General features: G+C 41.2%; 1 long non-coding RNA gene across 1 annotated transcript; it reads right to left on the reverse strand.

Moving 5' to 3' along the window:
* Positions 1-885: 885 nt before the first annotated feature.
* LOC143655246 (uncharacterized) lies at positions 886-14,569 on the reverse strand. Its single transcript, XR_013162130.1, has 3 exons — positions 14,461-14,569; positions 12,483-12,640; positions 886-975 (listed from the first exon to the last, which is right to left on the reverse strand). It is a non-coding gene; the product is annotated as an uncharacterized LOC143655246 (long non-coding RNA).
* Between the last annotated feature and the right edge of the window lie 742 nt (positions 14,570-15,311).

Here is a 15,311-nt window from a genome sequence, read left to right on the forward strand (position 1 = left end):
GTCCCTGAGGAATGGGTCGCAGTAGGAGAGAGGTTGAGCACTCCAGGTAGAGCTGACAGCAGACACAGAGGCCTGGAGGTGCCCCCCTGTATGGGAGGAGCTGGAGGGAGGAAAGGAAAGCGGTAGGTGGAGAACCTTGAATGGCCAGACTGTGGAATTTGGACTTTATCCTGCAAACTATGAGGATCAGAGATACTTAAGAAGGAGTGTCGGGTGACCAAATCTATCCTTTAGGATGGTCACCCTGGCTGCACTGTGGGGGGATGGGGGGACTAAGACAGGAAGAGAGGAAAAGCCAGCCGGGGCAAAGTTGCAGGGATAAGACCAGCGGGTGCCCAGATCAAGGGGTGGCGATGGGGCTGAGAAGAGAGCCAGAGCTAAGGAATAGTGGCTGGAAGGCCAGGGCTTGATGGTGGCTTGGATGTGGGTGAGAAGAGCCTGGGATACCACGGGGTTGGGGGGGGCTGGTGAGGAAGGAGAGAAGAGGCGCGTGGGACGGGGGTGGGGGTGGAGATGATGGGCATGTTTGGAAATGGCTGTGCCCAGGAACCTCAGGACACGAAGCCCAGCAGGAAGTTGTCCTGCTAAGAGGAGCTGGGTTTTGTCAGACTTGAAAGCAGACAGTTGAAGGTAGAAAACACAGGTTTGAAGGACTCAGCACAGGAAGGGGATTTCAAAAGAATCGAGGACTGAGACAAACTCTAAGGGATGCCCCCATTTTAAGAAACCTCTGTTTTCTTCTGATTAGAAGAGTTATATGTCTCTGAAATCTGTTCTACAACTACTTGTTATGTGCTTTGAAATCTATTGCTTTTCAAACATATCCTGTTTTTCACAAAAAAGAAAAAATATATATTTTTCTTTTATATATTTATTTAAGGAAGAGTATAACAGAGAAGATAGGATCTAACAAGTGAGAATGGCCGCCGAATCATTCTACTGGTATTTTTTATGGTCTCCAGTGTCTTGCAGCAGCTAGAAGAAAAAATGAAACATCGTGGAACTGTGACCCAAACCAAACTTTAAAATCTGTTCCTTAACTGCTTGCTAAAATGTACTTGGAAAGTTATTGCTTTTTTTTTTTTATTAATTAAAAAAAGAATTAACAAAACAATTAGAAATCATTCCAATCTACATGTACAATCAGTAATTCTTAATAACATCACATAGTTGCATATTCATCATTTCTTAGTACATTTGCATCGATTTAGAAAAAGAAATAAAAAGACAACAGAATAAGAATTAAAACAATAATAGAAAGAAAAAAAAACAAAACCTATACCTCACATGCAGCTTCATTTAGTGTTTTAACATAATTGCATTACAATTGGGTAGTATTGTGCTGTCCATTTCTGAGTTTTTATATCCAGTCCCGTTGTACAGTCTGTATCCCTTCAGCTCCAATTACCTCTTCTCTTTTTTTTTTTTTTTAATTAACGGAAAAAAGAAATTAACCCAACATTTAGAAATCATACCATTCTACATATGCAATCAGTAATTCTTAACATCATCACATAGATGCATGATCATCATTTCTTAGTACATTTGCATCGGTTTAGAAGAACTAGCAACATAACCGAAAAAGATATAGAATGTTAATATAGAGAAAAAAATAAAAGTAATAATAGTAAAATCAAAACAAAACAAAACAAAACAAAACAAAAACCTATAGCTCAGATGCAGCTTCATTCAGTGTTTTAACATGATTACTTTACAATTAGGTATTATTGTACTGTCCATTTTTGAGTTTTTGTATCTAGTCCTGTTACACCGTCTGTATCCCTTCAACTCCAATTGCCCATTATCTTACCCTGTTTCTACCTCCTGCTGGACTCTGTTACCAATGACATATTCCAAATTTATTCTCGAATGTCTGTTCACATCAGTGGGACCATACAGTATTTGTCCTTTAGTTTTTGGCTAGACTCACTCAGCATAATGTTCTCTAGGTCCATCCATGTTATTACATGCTTCATAAGTTTATCCTGTCTTAAAGCTGCATAGTATTCCATCGTATGTATATACCACAGTTTGTTTAGCCACTCTTCTGTTGATGGAGATTTCGGCTGTTTCCATCTCTTTGCAATTGTAAATAACGCTGCTATAAACATTGGTGTGCAAATGTCCGTTTGTGTCTTTGCCCTTAAGTCCTTTGAGTAGATTCCCAGCAATGGTATTGCTGGGTCGTATGGCAATTCTATATTCAGCTTTTTGAGGAACCGCCAAACTGCCTTCCACAGTGGTTGCACCATTTGACATTCCCACCAACAGTGGATAAGTGTGCCTCTTTCTCCGCATCCTCTCCAGCACTTGTCATTTTCTGTTTTGTTTGCTTTTTTATATATATGTTATGTTTCACAATAAAAAGAACTTTGGGGGAAAAAAGAGTTATATGTGCTCATTGCAAAAAAAAACGTGGCCAACATTTGAATATCTCTCCTCGTTTGCCAAGGAGATCACTGAGTCACTCAGTGTCTCTTGTTGAGTGCCAATACCAGCCAGGGGTGGTGCCAGGTCATCATCTTTTTTTCCCAACTTTATCGAGGTATCATTTACCTAAAAGTAAAATTCATCCATTTCAAGTTCAATGATTTTTACTCAATTTAGTGAAGTATACAACCATCAACATAATCCAGTTTTAGAACATTTCTACAATGCCAATAATATCCCTCATGCTTATTTATACTTAGCAGCTAATCCCACCTCCAGCCCAGGAAACCACTCATCTCTTCCGTCTCTGTAGATTTGGCTAGGCGTCATTCTGACCAATTGCTCCAGCTACCCAGTTTGGGCTATGAATTACAGCGGCAGCCCTTCCTTGGGCACTTCAGGACTGCCCCATGCAGTAAGATCTGCAGCAAGTCTTGACCCTAATGCCATGCCCCATTGCCAACAGACCAATGTCAACAGCCCAGTGCCAGCCACCCCATTGCCAACATGTCATCACCAGCAGTCCAGTGCCAATATCCAAAGCCAGCATCTCATCACCAACACATCCCATTGTCTCATCACCAACAGCTCTTCCAAGTGATATCTTGTCCTTTGCTGCCAGCTGCTCCTCCAAATGCCTGGAAGTTCCAGCTCCACCTGCTTATGCATCTCCATGCCACCCAACCCCCGACAGCCCCTCACCACCAGGGAGCACCCAAAGAGCCAAATGGCCACATCTGAAAGACTATCTTTTTTTTTTTTGCCAAAGAAGGATCAAGGCAGACCTCCAAATGCAGAGGGACCCTACTGGAAAAGAAGTAATTCCACCTCCTTCCCTCAGAGATATCACCTCTCTCCATTATCACACTTCAAATTCATGACCTCAAATCTCATATAGACACTCAAAATTGGCAAACAAACCTATCACACTGACCCAGGATATCTACTTTTCCATTTCCTAAAATGACCATTTCACACATTATTTTTTCTTGAACCTCCAATACCTTCTCCCTGACACATAGCTACCCTCAACCGCATACCTCTGCACCCCACCATCTGGTCCGCCATCTTACTATATTTAAGTCCTCAGCTCCACCTTCCTTCCTGCGACATTGGATGAACTGTCTGCCCTTGCTCCTGTCTGTTAGAAAGAACACCGTACTTGAAAGAGAATAAGCGCCCACCCAATGGTGGAGCAGAAAAGAATTTATTCACAATCTTGTAAGAATGGGCACCCACCCCAAAAATGGTGATTGGCTCCCTGAGCATCTAAAAGCCACCATATTTATCTAACCCCACAAGTCCCTCCCCTGTTTCTCAACTGATTGGATACTCCAGAGGTTACAGCCTATCCAGATAATCTAACTAATTCAAATTTCCAGCGGAAGAGTCCTACTTTTGACTATGCTTTTTATTTCAATGACCCTGGCCGTTACTTATTGAAACTTGTTTGTACCTGTTTGGCACCAATTCTAGGCTTATGTCAGACGCATGCTCCTTCCCTGCCTGTCTGCAGCCTCAGTTGTTCTGAGGCCCTTTCCTGCACCATCTTGTGTGAAAGCTAAACTTAATTTTCTTCCATGTCTAAGTCCAGCCTCTCACCTGGGCTCTGGATTCCATCGCTCTCTAGGCATCTCCTCTTCTCCCATGGCATTGTCCATCCTGCCCCCACCAACCTGATCACTCTCATCAGTGCATAAACATCTTTCTAAAAATCTTCCCTTCACCCCATATCAACACATTTCTCTGTTCCATTTCCCAGTAAAAACATCTCCAAAGAGTTGACTCTATTTTGTTTTACTTTTTTGTTTGTTTTGTGGTAACTTTGGATTAGATGGTTTCCATGGAGGTGTGTCTCCACCCATTCAAGGTGGAGCTGCTTACTGGAGCCCTTTAAGAGGGAATCATTTTGGAAAAAGCTTTAGTGCTAACAGAGTCCACATTAATATTAAAAACTAAACAAAAGTCACGGATTCAGGACGGTGTTTAGGTTTCTGAAAAGTAAACTTAGTGTGTGCAACTGTTGTAGGATCTCAGATAGGGCCCTAGGTGTTCTTTTGGGTTAACAGGAATGATGTTGGTTGGGGGTTGACAAACTGGCAATTAGCAACATCTAGCTGAAGCTTGTATAAGAGTAGCCTCCAGGATAGCCTCTCTAATCTATTAGAACTCTCTTAGCCACTGATACCTTATTTTCTTACATTTTTTTCCCCCTTTTTGGTCAGGAAGGCATTGTTGATCCCACAGTGCCAAGGCCAGGCTCATCCCTGGGAGTCATGTCCCACGTTGCCAGGGAGACTTACACCCCTGGATGTCATGTCCCACTTAGCGGGCAGGGCAATGATTTTCCTTGCAGAATTGGGCTTAGAGAGAAGCCACATCTTAGCAACAAAACAGATTCGTTGTGCAACAGGACTAGATACAAAAACTCAAAAATGGACAGCACAATAATACCTAATTGTAAAGTAACCATGTTAAAACACTGAATGAAGCTGCATCTGAGCTTTAGGTTTTTGTTTTGTTTTGTTTTGTTTTGCTTTGTTTTGTTTTTACTATTATTACTTTTATTTTTTTCTCTATATTAACATTCTATATCTTTTTCGGTTGTGTTGCTAGCTCTTCTAAACCGATGCAAATGTACTAAGAAACGATGATCATGCATCTTTGTGATGATGTTAAGAATTACTGATTGCATATGTAGAATGGTATGATTTCTAAATGTTGGGTTAATTTCTTTTTTTCCGTTAATTAAAGAAAAAAAAAAAAGAGATTTGTTCTTTTCTGTAGCCAAACCAAATTCCATCATATGTGCATACCACATTTCACCTTTCTGCTTCTCAGTCATTGTACCATTGGCCATCTCCATCCATTAAGTGCCATGGATAATGTCCAAAACAAACATCATGCCCCACAGTATCCTCATTTAGTTGTACAGTCATCATCAATTTCAATTTTAGACAATTTTCATTGCACCAAAGATAAAAATAACAGATAAACATACCCTCACCAAAGAGAAAATCCAAAACTCCCCTTAACTCTTGATCCCTCCCTCAATTATTTATCCCTAGTATTGCTATGTTACTGTTGATGTCTTCCTGTTAAATATAGGCCATAACATGCAACAGTAGTTCCCCCCCAAATCCCTCTATTATGGACTCTTTGTACAAGATTCATACCTTTGAAGTGGTTCATGCAAAAATTTATTTATATTTGTAGTATTAATCGGCAATATACACGGCTCTATATTATAAGACTCTGAGTTTACCTTTAGCCAGTTCATATTAGCAAAATCATATAATATCTACCCTTTTGTGTCTGGCTTATTTCACTCAGCATTATGTCCTCAAAGTTTATCCATGCCATCATATGCTTCAGGACCTCATTTCGTCTTACTGCTGCATAATATTCCATCATGTGTATACACCACATTTTGTTAATCCACTCCTCTGTTGATGGGCACTTGGATTGTTTCCATCTTTGGTGACTGTGCTGATATGAACATTGGTGTGCAAATGTCTGTATATGCCAAGTACTGGTATTGTGAGGTCATAGGGCAACTCGATGTTTTGTTTTCTGAGGAACAGCCAAAGTGTCTTCCACAGTGGCTGCACCATTGTACATTCCCACCAGCAGTGCATTAGTGTCCCAGTTTTTCCACATCCTCTCCAGCATTTGTAGTTTCCTGTTTAATAGCAGCCTTCCTGTAGGTGTGAGATATCTCATTGTAGTTTCGATTTTCATTTCCCTTATAGCTAATGAAGATGAATATCTCTTCGTGTGTTTTTTGTCATTTGTATTTGCTCTTCAAAAAATGTGCCCTCATATTTTTGCCCATTTTATAATTGGGTTGCTTGTTCTTCTGTTGTTGAGCTGAATGATTCTTTTTTATATACTGGGTATCAAATCCTTATCTGATACATGGTTTCCGAATATTTTCTCCCATTGAGTTGGCTGTTTCTTCACCTTTTTGACAAAGTCCTTTGAGGCACAGAAGCATTTGATTTTGAGGAGTTCCCATTTATCTATTTTCTCTTTCATTGCTTGTGCTTTGGTATAAAATTTAGGAAGCCACCTCCTATTTTAAGGTCTTGAAGATGTTTCCCTATTTTTTTTCTAGGAGTTTTATGGTACTGGCTATTACATTTATGTCTTTGATCCACTTTGAGATAACTTTTGTATAGGGGGTATGGTAGGGGTGCTCTCTCATTCTTTTTACTATTGATATTCAGTTCTCCCAGGCCCATTTACTGAAAAGACTACTCTATCCCAGTTCAGTGGATTTGTTGAAGATCAATTGACCATAGATTTGGTGGCCTAGTTCTTCACTCTCAATTCAAGTCTGTCGAACAATTTGTACCAGTGCCATGCTGTTTTGATCACTGTGGCTTTGTAATAAGCTTTAAAATCAGGAAGTGTTAGTCCTCCCACTTCGTTCTTCTTTTTCAGAATATTTTTGGCTATTCAAGGTCTCTTTCCCTTCCAAATAAAATTTTATAACTAGCTTTTACAAGTCTTTAAAGTAGGATGTTAGATTTTTTTTTTTTTTGGTATTGCATTGAATCTGTAGATCAATTTGGGTAGAATTGACATCTTAACATTTAGACTTCCAATCTATGAGCACAGAATGTCTTTCCACCTATTTAGATATTCCTTGATTTCTTTTAGCAATATTTTGCAGGGTTTTTTGTACAGGTTCTTTATATCCCTGGTTAAGTTTATTCCTAAATACTTAATTCATTTAGTTGCTATTTTTGAATGGAATTTTTTCTTAGTTGTCTCCTCGGGTAGGTCATTACTTGTGTATAGAAACATTACTGATTTTTGCACATTAATCTCGTATCCCACCACTTTGCTGATTTGTTTATTAGCTCAAGTAGCTTTGTCATAGATTTCTTAGGATTTTCCAAGTATAGGATCATGTCATCTGCAAATAATTTACTACTTTTTTTCTTATTTGGATGCTTTTTATTTCTTTTTCTTGCCTGATTGCTCTAACTAGAACTTCTAGCACAAGGTTGAATAATAGTGGTGACAGCAGGGGTGCTCGTCTCATTCCCAATCATAGGGTGAATGCTTTCAATCTCTCTCCATTAAGGATGATGCTGGCTGTGGGCTTTTCATATATGCCCTTTATGATACTTAGGAAATTTCTTTTGATTCCTACCTTCTGAAGTGTTTTTTATCAGAAAAGGATGCTGGATTTTGTCAACTGAGATGATCGTGTGATTTTTTTTCCTCTTTTGATTTATTAATGTGTTGTATTACATTAATTGATTTTCTTGTGTTGAACCACCCTTGCATACCTGGTATAAACCCTACTTGGTCGTGGTGTATAGTTCTTTTTATGCATCATTATACTCAGTTTGTAAGTATTGTGTTGGAAAAAAATGCATCTATATTCATTAGGGAGATTGATCTGCAGTTTTCCTTTCTTGTAGCATCTGTGTCTAGTTGTGGTATTAGAGTGATGTTAGCTTCATAAAATGAGTTAGGTAGTGTCCCTTTTTCCTCAATTTTTGTCTAAAAGTTTGAGCAGGATTGGTGTTAACTCTTTTTGGAATGTTTGATGAAATTCCCCTGTGAAGCCATCTGGCCCTGAGCTTTTCTTTGTAGGAAAATTTTTGATGACTGATTGTGATTAGTTTTGCTGACTACTTGTGATTAGTTTGTTGAGATCTTCGTTTCTTCTCAAGTCAGTGTATGTTGTACATTTGTTTCTAGGAATTTTTCCATTTCATCTAAGTTGTCCAGTTTGTTGTCATATAGTTGTTCATAGTATCCTCTTACGATTTTTTTTATTTCTTCAGAGTCCATGGTAAGGACCTGCCCCCCGTCCCCTTCTGATTTTGTTTATTTGCATCCTCTCTCTTTGTTTTCTGTGTCAACCTAACCAGGAGTCCATCAATTTTAGTTATTTTCTCAAAAAACCAATTTTTGACTTTGTTGAGTCTTTCTATTGTTTTTGTTTGTTTGTTTGTTTGTTCTCCAATTCATTTATTTCTGCATTAGTCCTTGCTATTTCTCTTCTATTTGCTTTGGGGTTAGTTTGCTGTTCTTTCTCTAGTTCCTCCAAGTGAGCAGTTAAGTCCTCGATTTTTGCTCCTTCTTCTTTTTTTAATATAGATATTTAGGGCAATAAATTTCCCTCTCAGCACTGCCTTTGTTTCATCCCATAAGTTCTGATATGTTGTATTCTCATTTCATTTGTCTCCAGATATTAACAGATTTCTCTAGCAATTTCTTCTTTGACCCACTGATTGCTTAAGAGTATATTATCTAATCCTCACATATTTGTGAAAGTTCTGGTTCTTTGCTGGTTTTGATTTCCAGCTTCATGCTGTTGTGATCAGAGAAAGAGCTTTAAATTATTTAAAACTTTTAAAATTTATTAAGATCTTTTGTGCCCCAGCATATCCTGTATCCTGGAGAATGTTCCATGAGCACTAAGAGAAGAATGCATATCCTGGTGTTTTGGGGTATAATGATCTATGTATGTCTATTAGGTCTAATTCAGTTATTTCATTGTTTAGGTTCTCTGTTTCCTTATTGATCTTCTGTCTGGTTTTTCTGTCTATAGAGGAGAATGGAGTATTGAAATCTCTCACTATTATTGTTGAAACATCTATTGCTTCCTTCAGTTTTGCCAATGCTTGCCTCGTGTACTTTGGAGCTCCTTGATTGGGAGCATAAACATTTATGATTGTTGTTTTTGCTTGGTGAATTGGCCCTTTTATTAATATGTAGTGTCCTTTGTCTCTTATGACATCCTTACATTTAAAGTTTATTTTGTCTAATATTAGTATAGCTACTCCTGCTTTCTTTTGGTTCCAGCTTGCATGGAACATCTTTTTCCATCCTTTCACTTTCAATCAGTTTGTACCTTTGAGTCTAAAAGAGAAGTCTCCTGTAAGCGGAATATAGATGGATCATATTTCTTAATCCAATCTGCCAATGTGTACCTTTTAATTGGTGAGTTTAGTCTGTTTTACATTCAAAGTTATTACTATAAAAGCAATTCTTGAATCTACCATCTTATCTTTTGGATTTTCTTTTTCAGTTCTACATATTCTTTTCCCTCTCTTTTAATCGTTTAAGTTACCCTTAAAGGACATCAATTCTGTGCCCTCCTCCAGACCTCCCTCTCCTGCATTTTTTTCCCCAGCCAACAGAACTCCCTTAAGTATTTCTTGTAGGGCAGGCCTCTTGTTAACAAATTCTTTCAGTGTTTGTTTGTCTGCGAAAATTTTAATCTCTCCCTCACTTTTTTCTTTTTCTTTTAAGCATTTTTTTTTCCTTCTTTATTTTAGGTGCATAGTCCAGCAATCGCACCTGGGTCTCCCACATGGAAGGCGAGGCTTCTACCACTGAACCACCTGTGCACTCTCTTCTTCTTCTTCTTTTTTTTTTTTTGTATGCTGTATAGTGGGGGCCACATTTCATTCTTTTTCCATGTGAGTCTCCCATTATAGCAGCACCACTTATTGAATTTTTTGGGGGGTGGGGGGAGTACATGGGCTGGGAATTGAACCCGGGTCTCCCGCAAGGCAGGCAAGAATTCTACCACTGAACTACACTTGCACCCCCCCTCCTTCACTTTTTTAAAAAAAATTGTTTATTGTATAGTATAACATATATATATAAAGCAAAGAAATAAGAAGCAATAGTTTTCAAAGCACTGTTCAAAAAGTGGTTACAGGACAGATTCCAGAGTTTGTCATGGGCTACCATACGATCCTCTCAGATTTTTCCTTCTAGCTGCTCCAGAATATAGGAGGCTAGAGGGCTTAAATACTTTTTTATCATTACAATCTACTTTTTTTCCTTCTTTTTTTGTGAACAATAACATATATACAAAAAAGCTATAAATTTCAAAGCACAGCACCACAATTAGTTGTGGAACATATTTCAGACTTTGACATGGGTTATAATTTTACAATTTTAGGTTTTTACTTCTAAGTGCCCTAAAATACTGGAGACTAAAAGAGATATCAATTTAATGATTTAGCATTCATATTCATTTGTTAAGTCCTATCTTCTATGTATAATTCCACCATCACCTTTGATCTTTCCATACTTCTCACTGGGGTTGTTTGGGCTATGGCAATTCTAAATTTTTGATATTGGAAGGGTCTGTCACTAATATGGAGTAGGGAGATATCCCCTTCACTTTTGAAGGACAACTTTGCTGGATAAAGAATTCTTAGCTGGAAGTCTTTCTCTTTCAGAACCTTAAATATACCATACCACTGCCTTCTCGCCTCCAGGGTGTTTGTTGAGTCATCTGAATTTAGTCTTATGTGGCTTCCCTTGTATGTGGTGAATTGCTTTTCTCTTGCTGCTTCCAGGACTTTCTGCTTCTCTTCAGCATTTGAGAGTCTGATAAGTATGTGCTTTGGAATGGTGCTATTTGGATTTATTCTATTTGGGGTTCATTGGGCTTTTTTATTTGCATATTCATGCCATTTATAAGGGTTGGGAAGTTCTACCCCATCATCTCCTTAACTAATCTTCCTATTTCTTTATTCCTCCCTTCTCCTTCTGGGACACCAGCGAGTCTTATATTTGTGTGCTTCTTATCGTCTATCATTTCTCTGACGTCGAATTCCAATTTTTCCATCTTTTTAACCACTTGTTCTTTTGTGTATTCGAATTCTGTTGTCTTGTCTTCCAGTTCGCTTATTCTTTCTTCTGTCTATTCAAATCTGCTGTTATGTCTCTAGTATACTTTTAATTTGGTCTACAGTATCTTTCACCTCTGTGAGAGCCATTATTTTTCTGTTTCAAATTCTTTCAAATTCTTCTTTATGCTCTTCTAGTATCTTCTTGATATCCTTTATATCAAGAAGAATTCCTTTATATCAAGAATCAAATATCACTGAATTTATTTAGGTGATTTATATGAACATCTTTGATTAATTGTTCCAAATTCTGAGTCTCCTCTGGTGTTTTAATTTGGTCATTTGGCTGGGCCATATCTATCTGCAGATTCATGTGCTTTGTGGTTTTCTGCTGACTTTGAGACATTTGATTATCTTGATAAGGTTATTTTGAGAGTTGACTTCCCTTGCTTGTGTAAGGTGTTGTATTTGCTTGGGTTTGCATTGACGGTCTCCTTTTGCTCTTGTTTGGACAGTAACTCCCCACCAAACCAAGTCCCAGACCTCATCTAGCAGCTGCAACTCTATTTAAAGATCTTTTGAAAGCCAGACAAATGGGTAGTTTGCCAGGCTGCAGTTTCTGTGTCTTCCCAGCAGATGACGCTCTTGGGCCTCCACTTCTCCTCAGGCCCACCTCTCCCCAACTGCAGCAGCTGGCTGAGCAGGATGTAGGCCAGGTGCAATTCCAGCCAAGGCTACTGGTCTCTGTGCGTGCTGACAGCCGCCAACCCTGGGGTTGGGGGATGGGCAGTGTACCCCTTGGCAGAGAATCTGCTTGTGGGCCTGATGGGCCTGGTGGTCACCAGGCTGCTTGGGATAACCTTGGGCTGTGGGACTGAGTACTTCAACTGCCCCTGCCCTCAGCCAGCCCAGAAAAGCCTGGTGGTGTGGTGCAGCTGGGCTCCCTTCCTTAGCCAGGCCTCTCTGCCTGGGCATACCTGAGGGCTCTGGACCTCCACGGGGAGAGGGGAAGTAGTAGCAGGACCCAGCAAGTCTCTTTCACCAACCAGTTGTCAGAGCAGCTTCACTCTGCATCTCCCCCTTCTCACAAATGGGGGCCACCCCAGTCTCTGCCAAAAAACCATGCCTCAGGGGTTGGGGGCAGGCCCTGTGCACTGGCTGGAAGGTCTCTGTGCACAGACAAACCAGGTCTGCTGGCTCCAGGTCACCTTGGGAGCTCCAAGCTGTGGGGCTGAGAGGGAGGATCTCCCATGCTAGTTGCAGAGGCGAGCAGGGTGCAGGAGACCTTCCCACTTCAGACCCCACTCCTTCCCCACTGCCACTTGCCCCAGGTGGAGTCATGACACTCACCCCGTTCTCTGGATTTCCATTCCTCCGCTGTTTTATCCACCACCTCCCTATGTAGTGTAGAAGACCCTCTCTGGTCACTCATACCTGGAACTGCTGCCTGGTCATTTTCCTGTCACTTTTCCAGGTGTTCCACAGAGCAGGGGTGAACTCAGCTTATCCTGGACCACCATCTTGCTGGAAGTCTGCTCTTATTTTTACTGCCCGTTCTTTCCTCAACCTATTGTGGCATTTTGAATAGATCCCTGTAACACGATACAAAAAAAAAAAACACACACAGAAAATAGTACATAATAAAAATTAAGGGCGGGCCGCGGTGGCTCAGCGGGCAAAGTGCTTGCCTGCTATGCCGGAGGACCTCGGTTCGATTCCCGGCCCCAGCCCATGTAACAAAAAACGGAGAAACAGAATACAATAAAACAAGAAAATGTTTAAAAATGTTTCCCTTTCTTCCTTCCTTCCTTCCTTCTATCCTTCCTTCCTTCTCTCTGTCTAAAAAAAAAAAAAATTAAGGCAGTCCCCTTCCCTATTCTGAGCCACCTAGTCTCCCGTGCCAGAGGTAAATGATGTACTCATTTCTTAGACTCTTGATACATAAGCCATCATCTCAGTCCACTCTAGTTGGGCTTCCATCTCTACACAGACCTGAAAAGACCCTCATCAGGGTGACCAGTAAGCTCTGTCACGCCAGACCCAAAGATCAATACTCTGCCTTCATCGTATTCAAATTCTTAGCAGCATTTGACATGGTCACCATTTCCGCTTGCGTCTCATCCTTCCTCTCTGGTCCTTTTCTCCTTTGCTGGCTCTTCCTCTATCCATTCTCTAACTGTTGGTGTGGCCGACATCCCAGGATGGATGGCCTTCAGGAGCTGCCTCCTTTCTCAGGACCTCTCAGAACAACCCAAATATCACTGCTCCTGGGAAGCCCTCTGACCTCTCCCGGGCCTCTCCACCTGTTTTACCTTCTCAGTTCTTGAAATTACTTGTCTGCATTTCCGCCCCCACTGAAATACAATCTCCTTGAAGGCAAAGTCTTTGCGCTTGTTTCATACTTTATCCCCAGCCCCTGAAACGTGCGGCACATAGAACGTGTGCTATAAATCTTTGCTGATGGGCTCTAGCTCCTCCCTTCTCCCGTGCTGATTGGCTCTAGAAATGAAAGAGGAAGGTTATAATGAAGGCTAGGGTCTGAAAGTGCTGGAAACCCTTTCTAGCATACTTTTAATCACCCATGGTCTCTTTGGGGCTAAAAAAAAAAACCAAATCCAGAATGGAATGCACCCCCTGTCAATCCCAGCCCACTAACATGAGACTTGGCAGAAACCAGAGAAGTAAACCTATTTAATTCCTTCCTCTACTGTCCTCACCCCTGCAAACCCAGTAGAATTGTCATTTGGCTACATCATATCACAGGCTAATAAATACTAAAGCCTCCTCTCCCCCCACTCCTTGCCACCCTCTTTCCATACATTTCCCTTGAGTTTTTATGGAAAAATAAGCTGGCTTTACATCAAACCCAGGAGAAACGGCAAGGACTCACACACTAACTTATCTCCCTACTGGGAGACGTAAATCTGCCTATAAATAAAGCATTTTATTATTTAGCTTGAACATTAAATTTTGTCAGTACATGGCATGTGTTTCATTATGCCATGCAGTAACATATATTTAAAAATGAAATTCTGAATCCCTCCCTGGCTTGCAGAAGCAAAGAGATCCTAATGTGGTCCTAGAGAAATGCCTCAGCCCCACCTTGCCAAATGGCACTGGTCATCGTGATTTTTACATTTGCATGGCAGTTAAGCAGCGGCTTAACTTGTGGCAGTAGAGGTGGCAAAGAGGCATACTACTGTGCCTCCAGCTGCTTCTCACCACCGCTGCTTCCAATCTACTGCTCGCTGGAAAATGAAATACTGTAGCCGAAGCTGCTAGAATTGTGTCCAAAGTAAGCATCCACAGGCCCTAAATGAGTGCCTGGGGAATTCTATGTGGCAGGTATAGAGACTGTGTGATAGCTGTTTTGGATGTCCCCAAACCTCCCCCCAGCCCCCAATACACACACCTTTTTTTTTTAACGTACTGCTTCCAGCTCCTTTGTTCTTGGCTGTACGCCAGAGCAAGGCTGTTCAACTGTTAATGTGCAACACGAATCACCTGGAGATCTTGTTAAAATGAGCCTGTAATTCAGTAGGTTTGGAGATGAGGTGCAATAAACGCTCAAGGGATGCCGTGGGTGTCTGCGGCTTCCACTTCTCTGGGCTTCTTCCTTCCACCAGGAGGTGGGGAGAATGGGCTTGCCAGAGAATTGAGTTAATTCTGCACACGTTGGAGCAATAAAGCAAAGTGACCCCACTCCTGCCTCTCAAACTGATGCAGGGGCCAGCAATTGTTGCAACAATTCACAGCACAGCTAGGGGGAGGAGGGAGGATGGAGAGACATTTCCAAGAATGCATTTCATGTTTGCTCAGGGCTGTTATTCCCACCTCCACCCCGCAGTTCTGGGAACCAGGACCTGGGGGGCGATTTCCCCAAGTACGGATGGTGTACATATGGCCGGCCCTAGAAATCACCCCGGAGGCATACAACTGGGTCACAGGAAACGCCTGCTTTACCACCCTCAGAATTCATGGCCCAGCAGGGTGGAAGAGACCAGAGGTGTGGGACACTTGCTGTCTGGGTGGGGAGCCGTTGCTCCTCGAGGGGCTGGCCTGGAGCTGAACCCCGGCAGCTGGCTTTCTTGGGAAAGCCCTCCGCTAATTAACTTGGGATGAACAGCCCTTATGTCTATAAACACACATGCACGGCCGATGCCGTCCATCCCCAAATAATCAGGGTCGTCTTCCAACCAACCGGTAACTCTACAGCCAGCACCACTGGTGGAAAGAACAGAGGGGCCAGAGTCAGAAAAACTG

This window comes from Tamandua tetradactyla, chromosome 14, assembly GCF_023851605.1.
Source record: "Tamandua tetradactyla isolate mTamTet1 chromosome 14, mTamTet1.pri, whole genome shotgun sequence".
Classification (NCBI taxonomy): Eukaryota; Metazoa; Chordata; class Mammalia; order Pilosa; family Myrmecophagidae; genus Tamandua; species Tamandua tetradactyla.